At 43.5% G+C, this 11,810-nt stretch overlaps 1 long non-coding RNA gene across 1 annotated transcript; it reads left to right on the top strand.

Moving 5' to 3' along the window:
* Positions 1-4,956: 4,956 nt before the first annotated feature.
* Positions 4,957-8,115, top strand: LOC109906667 (uncharacterized). The gene is made up of 5 exons (XR_002257439.2): positions 4,957-5,434; positions 5,762-5,982; positions 6,233-6,374; positions 6,788-6,963; positions 7,530-8,115. It is a non-coding gene; the product is annotated as an uncharacterized LOC109906667 (long non-coding RNA).
* The last annotated feature ends 3,695 nt before the right edge of the window (positions 8,116-11,810 follow it).

Here is an 11,810-nt window from a genome sequence, read left to right as displayed (position 1 = left end):
TGATCGATGGTATCAAAAGCAGCACTAAGGTCTAGGAGCACGAGGACAGATGCAGAGCCTCGGTCCGATGCCATTAAAATGTCATTTACCACCTTCACAAGTGCCGTCTCAGTGCTATGATGGGGTCTAAAACCAGACTGAAGCATTTCGTATACATTGTTTGTCTTCAGGAAGGCAGTGAGTTGCTGCGCAACAGCCTTCTCTAAAAATTTTGAGAGGAATGGAAGATTCGATATAGTCCGATAGTTTTTTATATTTTCTGGGTCATGGTTTGGCTTTTTCAAGAGAGGCTTTATTACTGCCACTTTTAGTGAGTTTGGTACACATCCAGTGGATAGAGAGCCGTTTATTATGTTCAACATAGGAGGGCCAAGCACAGGAAGCAGCTCTTTCAGTAGTTTAGTTGGAATAGGGTCCAGTATGCAGCTTGAAGGTTTAGAGGCCATGATTATTTTCATCATTGTGTCAAGAGATATAGTACTAAAACACTTGAGCGTCTCTCTTGATCCTAGGTCCTGGCAGAGTTGTGCAGACTCAGGACAACTGAGGTTTGGAGGAATACGCAGGTTTAAAGAGGAGTCCGTAATTTGCTTTCTAATAATCATAATCTTTTCCTCAAAGAAGTTCATGAATTTATCACTGCTAAAGTGAAAGTCATCCTCTCTTGGGGAATGCTGCTTTTTAGTTAGCTTTGCGACAGTATTAAAAAGGAATTTCGGATTGTTCTTATTTTCCTCAATTAAGTTAGAAAAATAGGATGATCGAGCAGCAGTAAGGGCTCTACGGTACTGCACGGTACCGTCCTTCCAAGCTAGTCGGAAGACTTCCAGTTTGGTGTGGCGCCATTTCCGTTCCAATTTTCTGGAAGCTTGCTTCAGAGCTCGGGTATTTTCTGTGTACCAGGGAGCTAGTTTCTTATGAGAATTTGTTTTAGTTTTTAGGGGTGCAACTGCATCTAGGGTATTGCGCAAGGTTAAATTGAGATCCTCAGTTAGGTGGTTAACTGATTTTTGTCCTCTGGCGTCCTTGGGTAGGCAGAGGGAGTCTGGAAGGGCATCAAGGAATCTTTGTGTTGTCTGTGAATTTATAGCACGACTTTTGATGTTCCTTGGTTGGGGTCTAAGCAGATTATTTGTTGCAATTGCAAACGTAATAAAATGGTGGTCCGATAGTCCAGGATTATGAGGAAAAACATTAAGATCCACCACATTTATTCCATGGGACAAAACTAGGTCCAGCGTATGACTGTGACAGTGAGTGGGTCCAGAGACATGTTGGACAAAACCCACTGAGTCGATGATGGCTCCGAAAGCCTTTTGGAGTGGGTCTGTGGACTTTTCCATGTGAATATTAAAGTCACCAAAGATTTGAATATTATCTGCTATGACTACAAGGTCCGATAGGAATTCAGGGAACTCAGTGAGAAACGCTGTATATGGCCCAGGAGGCCTGTAAACAGTAGCTATAAAAAGTGATTGAGTAGGCTGCATAGATTTCATGACTAGAAGCTCAAAAGACGAAAATGTCATTTTTTTTTTTGTAAATTGAAATTTGCTATCGTAAATGTTAGCAACACCTCCGCCTTTGCGGGATGCACGGGGGATATGGTCACTAGTGTAGCCAGGAGGTGAGGCCTCATTTAAAACAGTAAATTCATCAGGCTTAAGCCATGTTTCAGTCAGGCCAATCACATCAAGATTATGATCAGTGATTAGTTCATTTACTATAATTGCCTTTGAAGTAAGGGATCTAACATTAAGTAGCCCTATTTTGAGATGTGAGGTATCATGATCTCTTTCAGTAATGACAGGAATGGAGGTGGTCTTTATCCTAGTGAGATTGCTAAGGCGAACACCGCCATGTTTTGCCCAACCTAGGTCGAGGCACAGACACGGTCTCAATGGTGATAGCTGAGCTGACTACACTGACTGTGCTAATGGCAGACTCCACTATGCTGGCAGGCTGGCTAACAGCCTGCTGCCTGGCCTGCACCCTATTTCATTGTGGAGCTAGAGGAGTTAGAGCCCTGTCTATGTTGGTAGATAAGATGAGAGCACCCCTCCAGCTAGGATGGAGTCCGTCACTCCTCAGCAGGTCAGGCTTGTTCCTGTTTGTGGGTGAGTCCCAGAAAGAGGGCCAATTATCTACAAATTCTAACTTTTGGGAGGGGCAGAAAACAGTTTTCAACCAGCGATTGAGTTGTGAGACTCTGCTGTAGAGCTCATCACTCCCCCTAACTGGGAGGGGGCCAGAGACAATTACTCGATGCCGACACATCTTTCTAGCTGATATGCACGCAGAAGCTATGTTGCGCTTGGTGATTTCTGACTGTTTCATCCTAACATCGTTGGTGCCGACGTGGATAACAATATCTCTATACTCTCTACAATCGCCAGTTTTAGCTTTAGCCAGCACCATCTTCAGATTAGCCTTAACGTCGGTAGCCCTGCCCCCGGGTAAACAGTGTACGATCGCTGGATGATTCGCTTTAAGTCTAATACTGCGGGTAATGGAGTCGCCAATGACTAGAGTTTTCAATTTGTCAGAGCTAATGGTGGGAAGCTTTGGCGTCTCAGACCCCGTAACGGGAGGAGTAGAGACCAGAGAAGAATCGGCCTCTGACTCCGACCCGCTGCTTAATGGGGAAAACCGGTTGAAAGTTTCTGTCTGGTGAATGAGCGACACCGGTTGAGCGTTCCTACAGCATTTCCTTCCAGAAACCGTGAGAAAGTTGTCCGGCTGCGGGGACTGTGCCAGGGGATTTACACTACTATCTGTACTTACTGGTGCCACAGACGCTGTTTCATCCTTTCCTACACTGAAATTACCCTTGCCTAACGATTGCGTCTGAAGCTGGGCTTGCAGCACAGCTATCCTCGCCGTAAGGCGAGTACAGCGGCTGCAATTAGAAGGCATCATGTTAATGTTACTACTTAGCTTCGGCTGTTGGAGGTCCTGACGAATCGTGTCCAGATAAAGCGTCCGGAGTGAAAAAGTTGAGGAAAAAAAAAATATATATATGAACGGTAATTAAAAAGTGAAAACCGTAAAGTTGTCAGGTAGCAAAACAGGTTGGCAACAAAACGCACAGCAACTCGAAAACAAGCCTGCAAGTTGTGACCGGAAATGACGTCAGCCATGCCTACCACTGCAGTGTCGTCTGCAAACTTGATGATTGAGTTGGAAGCGTGCATGGCCACGCAGTCATGGTTGAACAGGGAGTACAGGAGAGGGCTGAGCACGCACCCTTGTGGGGTCAGCGGGGTGGAAATTGAGTTTCCTATCCTCACCACCTGGGGATGGCCTGTCAGTATGTCCAGGACCCAGTTGCACATGGCGGGGTCAAGACCCAGGGTCTCGAGCTTAATGACGTTAAATGCTGAGCTGTAGTTGATGAACAGCATTCTTACATAGGTATTCCTCTTGTCCAGATGGGTTAGGGCAGTGTGCAGTGTGATTGCGTCGTCTGTGTACCTATTGGGGCGGTAAGCAAATTGGAGTGGGTCTAGGGTGTCAGGTAGGGTGGAGGTGATATGATCATTGACTAGTCTCTCAAAGTCCTTTAGCTCAGTTACCTTAGCTTTCTTGAGAATTGGAACAATGGTGGCCCTCTTAAAGCATGTGGGAACAGCAGCCTGGGATAAGTATTGATTGAATATGTCCATAAACACACCAGCCAGCTGGTCTGCGCATGCTCTGAGGATGCGGCTAGGGATGCCCCCTGGACCGGCAGCCCTGCGAGAGTTAACACGTTTAAATGTTTTACTCAAGTCGGCCACTGAGAAGGAGAGCCCACAGTCTTTGGTAGCGGGCCATGTTGGTGGCACTGTATTGTCCTCAAAGTGCGCAACAAAGTTGTTTAATTTGTCTGGGAGGAAGATGTCGATGTCCGCAACGGGGCTGGTTTTCTTTTTGTAATCCGTAATTGTCTGCAGACCCTGCCACATGTCTTGTGTTTGAGCTGTTGAATTGCGACTCCACTTTGTCTCTATACTGACGCTTTGCTTTTTTGATTGCCTTACGGAGGGAATAACAACACTGTTTGTATTCAGCCATGTTTCCAGTCGCCTTGCCATGATTAAATGAGGTAGTACGTGCTTTCAGTTTGCGCGAATGCTGTCATCAATCCACGGTTTCTGGTTAGGAAAGGTTTTAATAGTCACAGTGGTTACAACATCTCCTATACACTTCCTTATAAACTCGCTCACCGAATCAGTGTATACGTCAATGTTATTGTCTGAGGATACCCGGAAACATATCCCAGTCCACGTGATCAAAGCAATATTGAAGCATGGAATCCAATTGTTCAGACCAGATTTGGATAGACCTAAGCACAGGCGTTTCCTGTTTTGGTTTCTGCCTATAGAAGGGGAGCAACAAGATGGAGTCATGGTCAGATTTGCCAAAGGAGGGTGGGGGAGGGCCTTGTATGCATTGCAGAAGTTAGAGTAGCAGTGGTCGAGTGTGTTACTCAGTCGTGCACTGCAATCGATATGCTGATAGAATGTAGTTCTATCCTTGTTGTTGGATTAGTTTTGTTAAAATCCCCAGCTACAATAAATGCAGCCTCAAGATATGGTTTCCAGTTTGCATAAAGTCCAGTGAAGTTCCTTGATGGCCGTCTTGGTATCAGCTTGCGGGGGGATATACACAGCGGTGACGAAAAGTGAGGAGAGTTCTCTTCGGAGATAATACGGTTGGCATTTGATTGTGAGCAATTCTAGGTCAGGTGAACAAAAGGACTTGAGCTCTTGTATGTTGTTACAATTACACCATGAGCCCTTAATCATCAAACATTCAACCCCACTGTCAGGTGTGCTCCCTCTCCGGCCTCTAGGTCACCAGGCTGCTTGTTATTGCGCACACCTGTCACCATCGCGTCATCAGACTTACATGGACTCCATCACTTCCCTGATTACCTTCCCTATATATGTCACTCCCTTTGGTTCCTTCTCCAGGCGTCATTGTTTCTGTTTCTTGTTTGTGTGCTGTTTGTGTTTCTTGTTTTGTATTATGTTCTGTTCTGTTTATTTTATTAAAACACTCACTCCCTGAACTTGCTTCCAGACTTTCAGAGCACATCGTTATAGAATGACGCCTCACCTAGTGAAGCATCAGGGAGTGTTTATTCATTTTTTTACAATTTATTTTTTGGGTGGGAATGACGTCGGGTCCGGGAGCCGTACAGGCTCTCATGCTTTAGACAGATTGCCAGGCTCCCCTGCCTCCGCCGGCTCGTCAGGCTCTCATGCTTCAGCCGGATTGCCAGGCTCCCCTGCCTCAGCTGGTCTGTCAGGTTCCCTCGCTCCAGCCAGCGACAGGTTCAACTGATGATGAAGATTGCAACAGAGAACCTGCTGACACAGGAGCTGTGCATGAAGGAGGAGGTGTACCATCAGAGCCTCATCAAGCCACTGCACATACGGATCAGCAGGTACGTAGGGAAGCTAGCTGCGTCTCAATGTGAGGCAGGGCTGGGATCAATTACATTTTAATTGAGTCAATTCAGGAAGTAACCACTAGGCTACCCTGATAGTTGGCCTGAGGACAGAGAGGGTGGAGGACGAGGAAGAAAGCAAGGTTTGTAGTTTGAATGGCTCGTGGGTTAGTTAGAGCACGGTGAAAGCACCAGGGTTGTGGGTTGGATTCTTGTATCATCCACTCCACATACACTGAACATATGTCCAGTTCTTTCAGTGTTGACAGTTCTTTAAGTTGCTTTAGATAAAAGTGTCTGCTAAATGAACATATTATTTTTAAGGTGAGAAAGGTGTCGGAGCGTTACCAACCGTATGGGCACCTCAACGACGAAAGGGCGCACATGAACGTGGCGGTGATTGTGGCTGGGAACTCCTTGGTTAACCTGAAGTGCTCCCTTTTGCTAGAGAATGCTCCCTCGGTTGACAGCGGGCGCTTTGTGGGCATGGCAACTCAACTGGAGTACGAGGCACATTGCACAGAAGCTGTCTGTGAAGACTGCAGGTAACAAATCAAAATTATACACTTACATACATTTTGCTCTCATACTTAATCAGTGCATTCAGCTAAAGTAGACGACAACAACATATCCCAGTCATTCCAAATGAAACCTTTCTCAAATCAACTTTTTTTCCTTCATTTTTTCATTACCATTACATTTGTATCTATAAAATGGATGAACATATTCACCTTAAATTGGAGAAGAAAAAAAAACTCAAACATTCATGTGATTCTTCTTTATCATTTCTGTCAGATGTGACAGATGTCATCGGTTGAGGCAACATCAGCGGCAGTTCCCATGTTGACCTACAGAGGGCGAAGGTTTTCCAATACAAAGGGGCCATCTGGGGACCATCAGATTTTTCTCAACCAGTCCTAGAGATTATATATGACAGGTAACTTAACTGTTTGCCAATAGGTTATTGCCAAATTGTTTATCAATGAGTCTGTACTGTTCCTCTAGTCTGTTTGTGCTGTATAGCCAACTCCTATGGTCGTTGTCATGACAAAATGTCCTTAGGATTTGGCAAGACAGCACCGTCAGATCTGGGACGAAGCTACGGTTCCTGTGCTATTTCATAAAAAAAATAAAAAAAAGGAGAGCTGCACACTCTAGGAGCTCAGATGAAAAAATTGTATGTCCAACATTTCGACAGACAAGCTGTCTTCACCTGTGCTATTTCATACCTATATTCAACTATGATAAAAATACCACTGCACTAAGTTTTGATCATATGTGTCATCAGTGCTCTAGTTCTAACACACACATAGTACACCCAAATGTTGAATACCTTTTTTTTCTCAAAAGGAAATGGCTACAGTCTGACTTCCTGAATTTGGTCAGTTCCCAACGTGCCACAGTAGCCTCCAAGTCCCAGAGGGCTACAGCCATATCAGCCACTAATAGGATGATTGCAGTTCTAAAGGCCTGGAACTGCAACTCTTCTGCTAAGGAGGTCCTCTCCTTTGGCATACTCAGCACAGGTAGGGTTAAAAGTCAACATAGTGACAGCTGCAGGTAGGAGGGAATAATACTAGTCTGGTCCCAGATCTGTTTGTGCAGACGTGCCAACGCCTTTAGTCATTGACATGACTTAGCTATAGAAAGACTGCATCATTACGCCTGATCCTAGATCTGTTTGTGCTGTAACATTAGTATTGACAACAGCCATAGGATTTGGCTATTGCAGCACCTAAAGATCTGGGACAAGGGTATGTAGTAATTGTATATATTGTATCAGCATTTTATATCATGTGTTTCAGGATAGGTTTCAATGTCACAAGCACAAGTAGAGTGAAATGCCTTTTTTGCAAACTCTTAACCCAACAATGCAGTAATCAACAACAAACGTAATACTAAAAATAACAAGGTATAACAAAAACATACAATAAATAAGAACACAAGAAAGTAAGTAATTTAGGATCAGGTCCCGCCCTCTGTTAATTTATTATGATCTAAAAGGTTAAACTGATCCTAGATCGGCACTCCTTCTCTAAGACACTTTATGAATAAAGGCCCTGATATCTGTCTTTTCTTGGCCTCTCTGCAGGACATTACAACCTCCCAGCTGGTGTAGTATTCTCAATGCCAGTGAGCCTCCAGGATGGTAGATGGTCCGTGTTGTCTGATGTAATTGGTGATGCTGCAGATTGCTGCAGACCAACTCAGGGATTGCTGCAGACCAACTGAGTATAGTAACTAGGACACAGACACAGCAATCACATTGTGTCTCATAGCTTAGTATGCTTCTGTGCCAGTGTTTTTAGATTATTTCCCAGGACCTTTAATATTTCAATTGAAACCAATTAAATCCCAAATATTTTTATGAGGGAGGCACAGTGGTAAGAGTGTGTGTGTGTGTCTGTGGGGGCAGGGGAAACATCTGTACTGCATTGCCCTCATTCCTTTGGATTAATTGATTTTTCATGAACTTTAATTGCAAAGTAATGTTTCTTTTGTGTTTATACTATTTTGTTTACACTATCCCTAGGAGAAAGATCTTGCATCAAGGACAAGAAAAGACACTGCATGAATTTACACTAGTTTCTGACGCACTTCCTGTCAGAGTTGTAATATGTTTTGTTCAAAATAAACAATGCTCTTTATACTTTTTGATAAAGACATCTGATATTTATTTGCGTATTAAAGTTATTCAAGGTTGAATGTTTTACATTTTTGGTGACTAAATAGTGATGACCTCAATGAATTATATCATCATCACTGGACTTCTGGTTGCACCTTTCCCCACTGCATCCTTCTTCCCCACTGCATCCTTCCCCTTCAACTCATTGTTTGAGCTATGAAGTTATTTTTACATAGTTCATGCCATTCTCAGATTCCATGTCTGTAAGCCTTATGTAACTGGGTTTACATAAGTGGGGTTTGAATCCGAAATCGTCCACATCAGACCTAAGGGCAAAGGCTGGAACGCCAAGGTTCTAGTGAGGAATGTTTGCAGAGTTGCATGTCTCGTTTTAAAGAGGCTCTGCTTACCAAGTGTTCATGTCAGTACTGTAACACAGCACTGACCAAGATAGTTCACCATTCGTTCACATTGACACCCTCCTAGTGCTTCGAACCAACTAGAAATCATTCATTTTAAACAAGAGGGTCTTAGCTTTCCCATGTTCAACACCTTGAGATCTATTTTAGATAAAAAAAGAACAAGGCTTTGTCTTTTTTAGCTCAGGCAGTGCAACTACACTTGAACCCCTGTCAGACAGACAGACTTCCGCAGAGGAAATTCACGCCATATGTTAGACCTGAAACTCACCACAGGCGTTTGCATATTTGAGTTTTGACTCAAAATGGGGGGTGCTGTATTGAAGCCACAGTGCAAAAATCTTGTATTTATAAATGACTACTTTCCTTTTTTTCACAATTATTCTATTCAGACACCTTAAGAATTGACTGATTTACACAGGGTTGAATGCAGTGATTTTCACAAACTGCAGGTTTGGTACATCAAAAGACCTTTAGGGTGAATTTAACCACTTCTGGTTGCTCCAGGAAGCTTAGAATCAACACAGGTTGATCTCATAATGGCCTGATGAATTGTCATCGAAAACAGGTTCATAAGGCATTCATAACCCACATAGGCTTCAGGTTGAATTTAGGGGAACAGGCAATGTATTCCAATGGGGAGAGATGTCATTGTAAACGATGAAAAAAACCTGTTTTCACTGTTAAGGGTTAATGCCACACGGTCAAGGTTAGGCTTGCACAGATCGGGAGGACCTCGGGAACTTTCCTGAGGTCGAATTGTGCTTCTAACCCTAACGGTTCTTTCGCTGTCACCCAAAAGCACTTGAAATTTAGGTCCAGGCCTCATTATGGGCCTACCTTTTTTCACGGTCGCTGCGCTCAGACCGAGCGAGCTACGTTCAAGCGGGGCATCTCGTTGAACTCGGCACAGCCTAGAGATTATGGTAATGCCATTGCAGGCTCTGTGTGTCTTTAAGCTCCACACTGTGCCACTCCATCCTTGCTGTGTGTGTGTGTGTGTGTGTGTGTGTGTGTGTGTGTGTGTGTGTGTGTGTGTGAGAGAGAGAGAGAGTTTTTTTCATTGACATCTGTTGGGAGAAATTACTGATTTACAGTTTGAGGGTTGCCTAATCACAGATACGAAGTTTTGGAAACATCTGACCTTTATAACCCTTTGAAACAGCCCCTATGACCCCAATTTCAGGCACTTCTGGTTGGCACAGGAAGCTAAAAGTGAACGCATATCCTGATTGGGGTAGGCTTTTACAGAATCCTGAGTTTAAAGTCTTTACGTTAATGCATACTTTTAAACTAAACATAATACAAAAATAACATGGGGGGGGGGGTACTAATTTTACTGTCCCCACAACAAATACTAAGTGGTAAATAAGTAATTTAGTCTTTAACATTTAATTGAAATACTGTAGAATTCCATTCATTCCTATGGAGGACTGTGCCTACTGGGGAGTGCCAATGTGGCTTCAAAGCCTCAATGTCCAATACAGTGCCTTGCGAAAGTATTCGGCCCCCTTGAACTTTGCGACCTTTTGCCACATTTCAGGCTTCAAACATAAAGATATAAAACTGTATTTTTTTGTGAAGAATCAACAACAAGTGGGACACAATCATGAAGTGGAACGACATTTATTGGATATTTCAAACTTTTTTAACAAATAAAAAACAGAAAAATTGGGCTTGCAAAATTATTCAGCCCCCTTAAGTTAATACTTTGTAGCGCCACCTTTTGCTGCGATTACAGCTGTAAGTCGCTTGGGGTATGTCTCTATCAGTTTTGCACATCGAGAGACTGAAATTTTTTCCCATTCCTCCTTGCAAAACAGCTCGAGCTCAGTGAGGTTGGATGGAGAGCATTTGTGAACAGCAGTTTTCAGTTCTTTCCACAGATTCTCGATTGGTTTCAGGTCTGGACTTTGACTTGGCCATTCTAACACCTGGATATGTTTATTTTTGAACCATTCCATTGTAGATTTTGCTTTATGTTTTGGATCTTTGTCTTGTTGGAAGACAAATCTCCGTCCCAGTCTCAGGTCTTTTGCAGACTCCATCAGGTTTTCTTCCAGAATGGTCCTGTATTTGGCTCCATCCATCTTCCCATCAATTTGAACCATCTTCCCTGTCCCTGCTGAAGAAAAGCAGGCCCAAACCATGATGCTGCCACCACCATGTTTGACAGTGGGGATGGTGTGTTCAGGGTGATGAGCTGTGTTGCTTTTACGCCAAACATAACGTTTTGCATTGTTGCCAAAAAGTTCCATTTTGGTTTCATCTGACCAGAGCACCTTCTTCCACATGTTTGGTGTGTCTCCCAGGTGGCTTGTGGCAAACTTTAAACAACACTTTTTATGGATATCTTTAAGAAATGGCTTTCTTCTTGCCACTCTTCCATAAAGTCCAGATTTGTGCAATATACGACTGATTGTTGTCCTCTTGGCTGCATCTCTGATCAGTCTTCTCCTTGTATGAGCTGAAAGTTTAGAGGGACGGCCAGGTCTTGGTAGATTTGCAGTGGTCTGATACTCCTTCCATTTCAATATTATCGCTTGCACAGTGCTCCTTGGGATGTTTAAAGCTTGGGAAATCTTTTTGTATCCAACATCCGGCTTTAACCTTCTTCACAACAGTATCTCGGACCTGCCTGGTGTGTTCCTTGTTCTTCATGATGCTCTCTGCGCTTTTAACGGACCTCTGAGACTATCACAGTGCAGGTGCTTTTATACGGAGACTTGATTACACACAGGTGGATTGTATTTATCATCATTAGTCATTTAGGTCAACATTGGATCATTCAGAGATCCTCACTGAACTTCTGGAGAGAGTTTGCTGCACTGAAAGTAAAGGGGCTGAATAATTTTGCACGCCCAATTTTTCAGTTTTTGATTTGTTAAAAAAGTTTGAAATATCCAATAAATGTCGTTCCACTTCATGATTGTGTCCCACTTGTTGTTGATTCTTCACAAAAAAATACAGTTTTATATCTTTATGTTTGAAGCCTGAAATGTGGCAAAAGGTCGCAAAGTTCAAGGGGGCCGAATACTTTCGCAAGGCACTGTATATAGCATCAGCAATAAAGGATATGTTAGAGGATATGTAAGTGGGCTCTCTTTTATTTAATTCCCAACCCCCAAACACACAAGAGGCTACAAGCAGCAAAGTGTCAGGAGCAGAGCAGTGCCCCTTGAGCAGTGGGATAGTGCCTTGCACAAGGGCCCAACAACAGGTTTGGGCTGAGTTCTGGTGAAGCAGAAGTTTCACATTGGGGTCAAAAAGTAATGGCTTCACACACATGTGTGTAGGCTACATTTATGTAACTATTTTTCTATCATGG

Source organism: Oncorhynchus kisutch, linkage group LG16 (genome assembly GCF_002021735.2).
Source record: "Oncorhynchus kisutch isolate 150728-3 linkage group LG16, Okis_V2, whole genome shotgun sequence".
NCBI classification, from domain to species: Eukaryota; Metazoa; Chordata; class Actinopteri; order Salmoniformes; family Salmonidae; genus Oncorhynchus; species Oncorhynchus kisutch.
The sequence above is the reverse complement of the archived record's forward strand: the minus strand, read 5'-3'. Positions and strand labels throughout refer to the sequence as shown.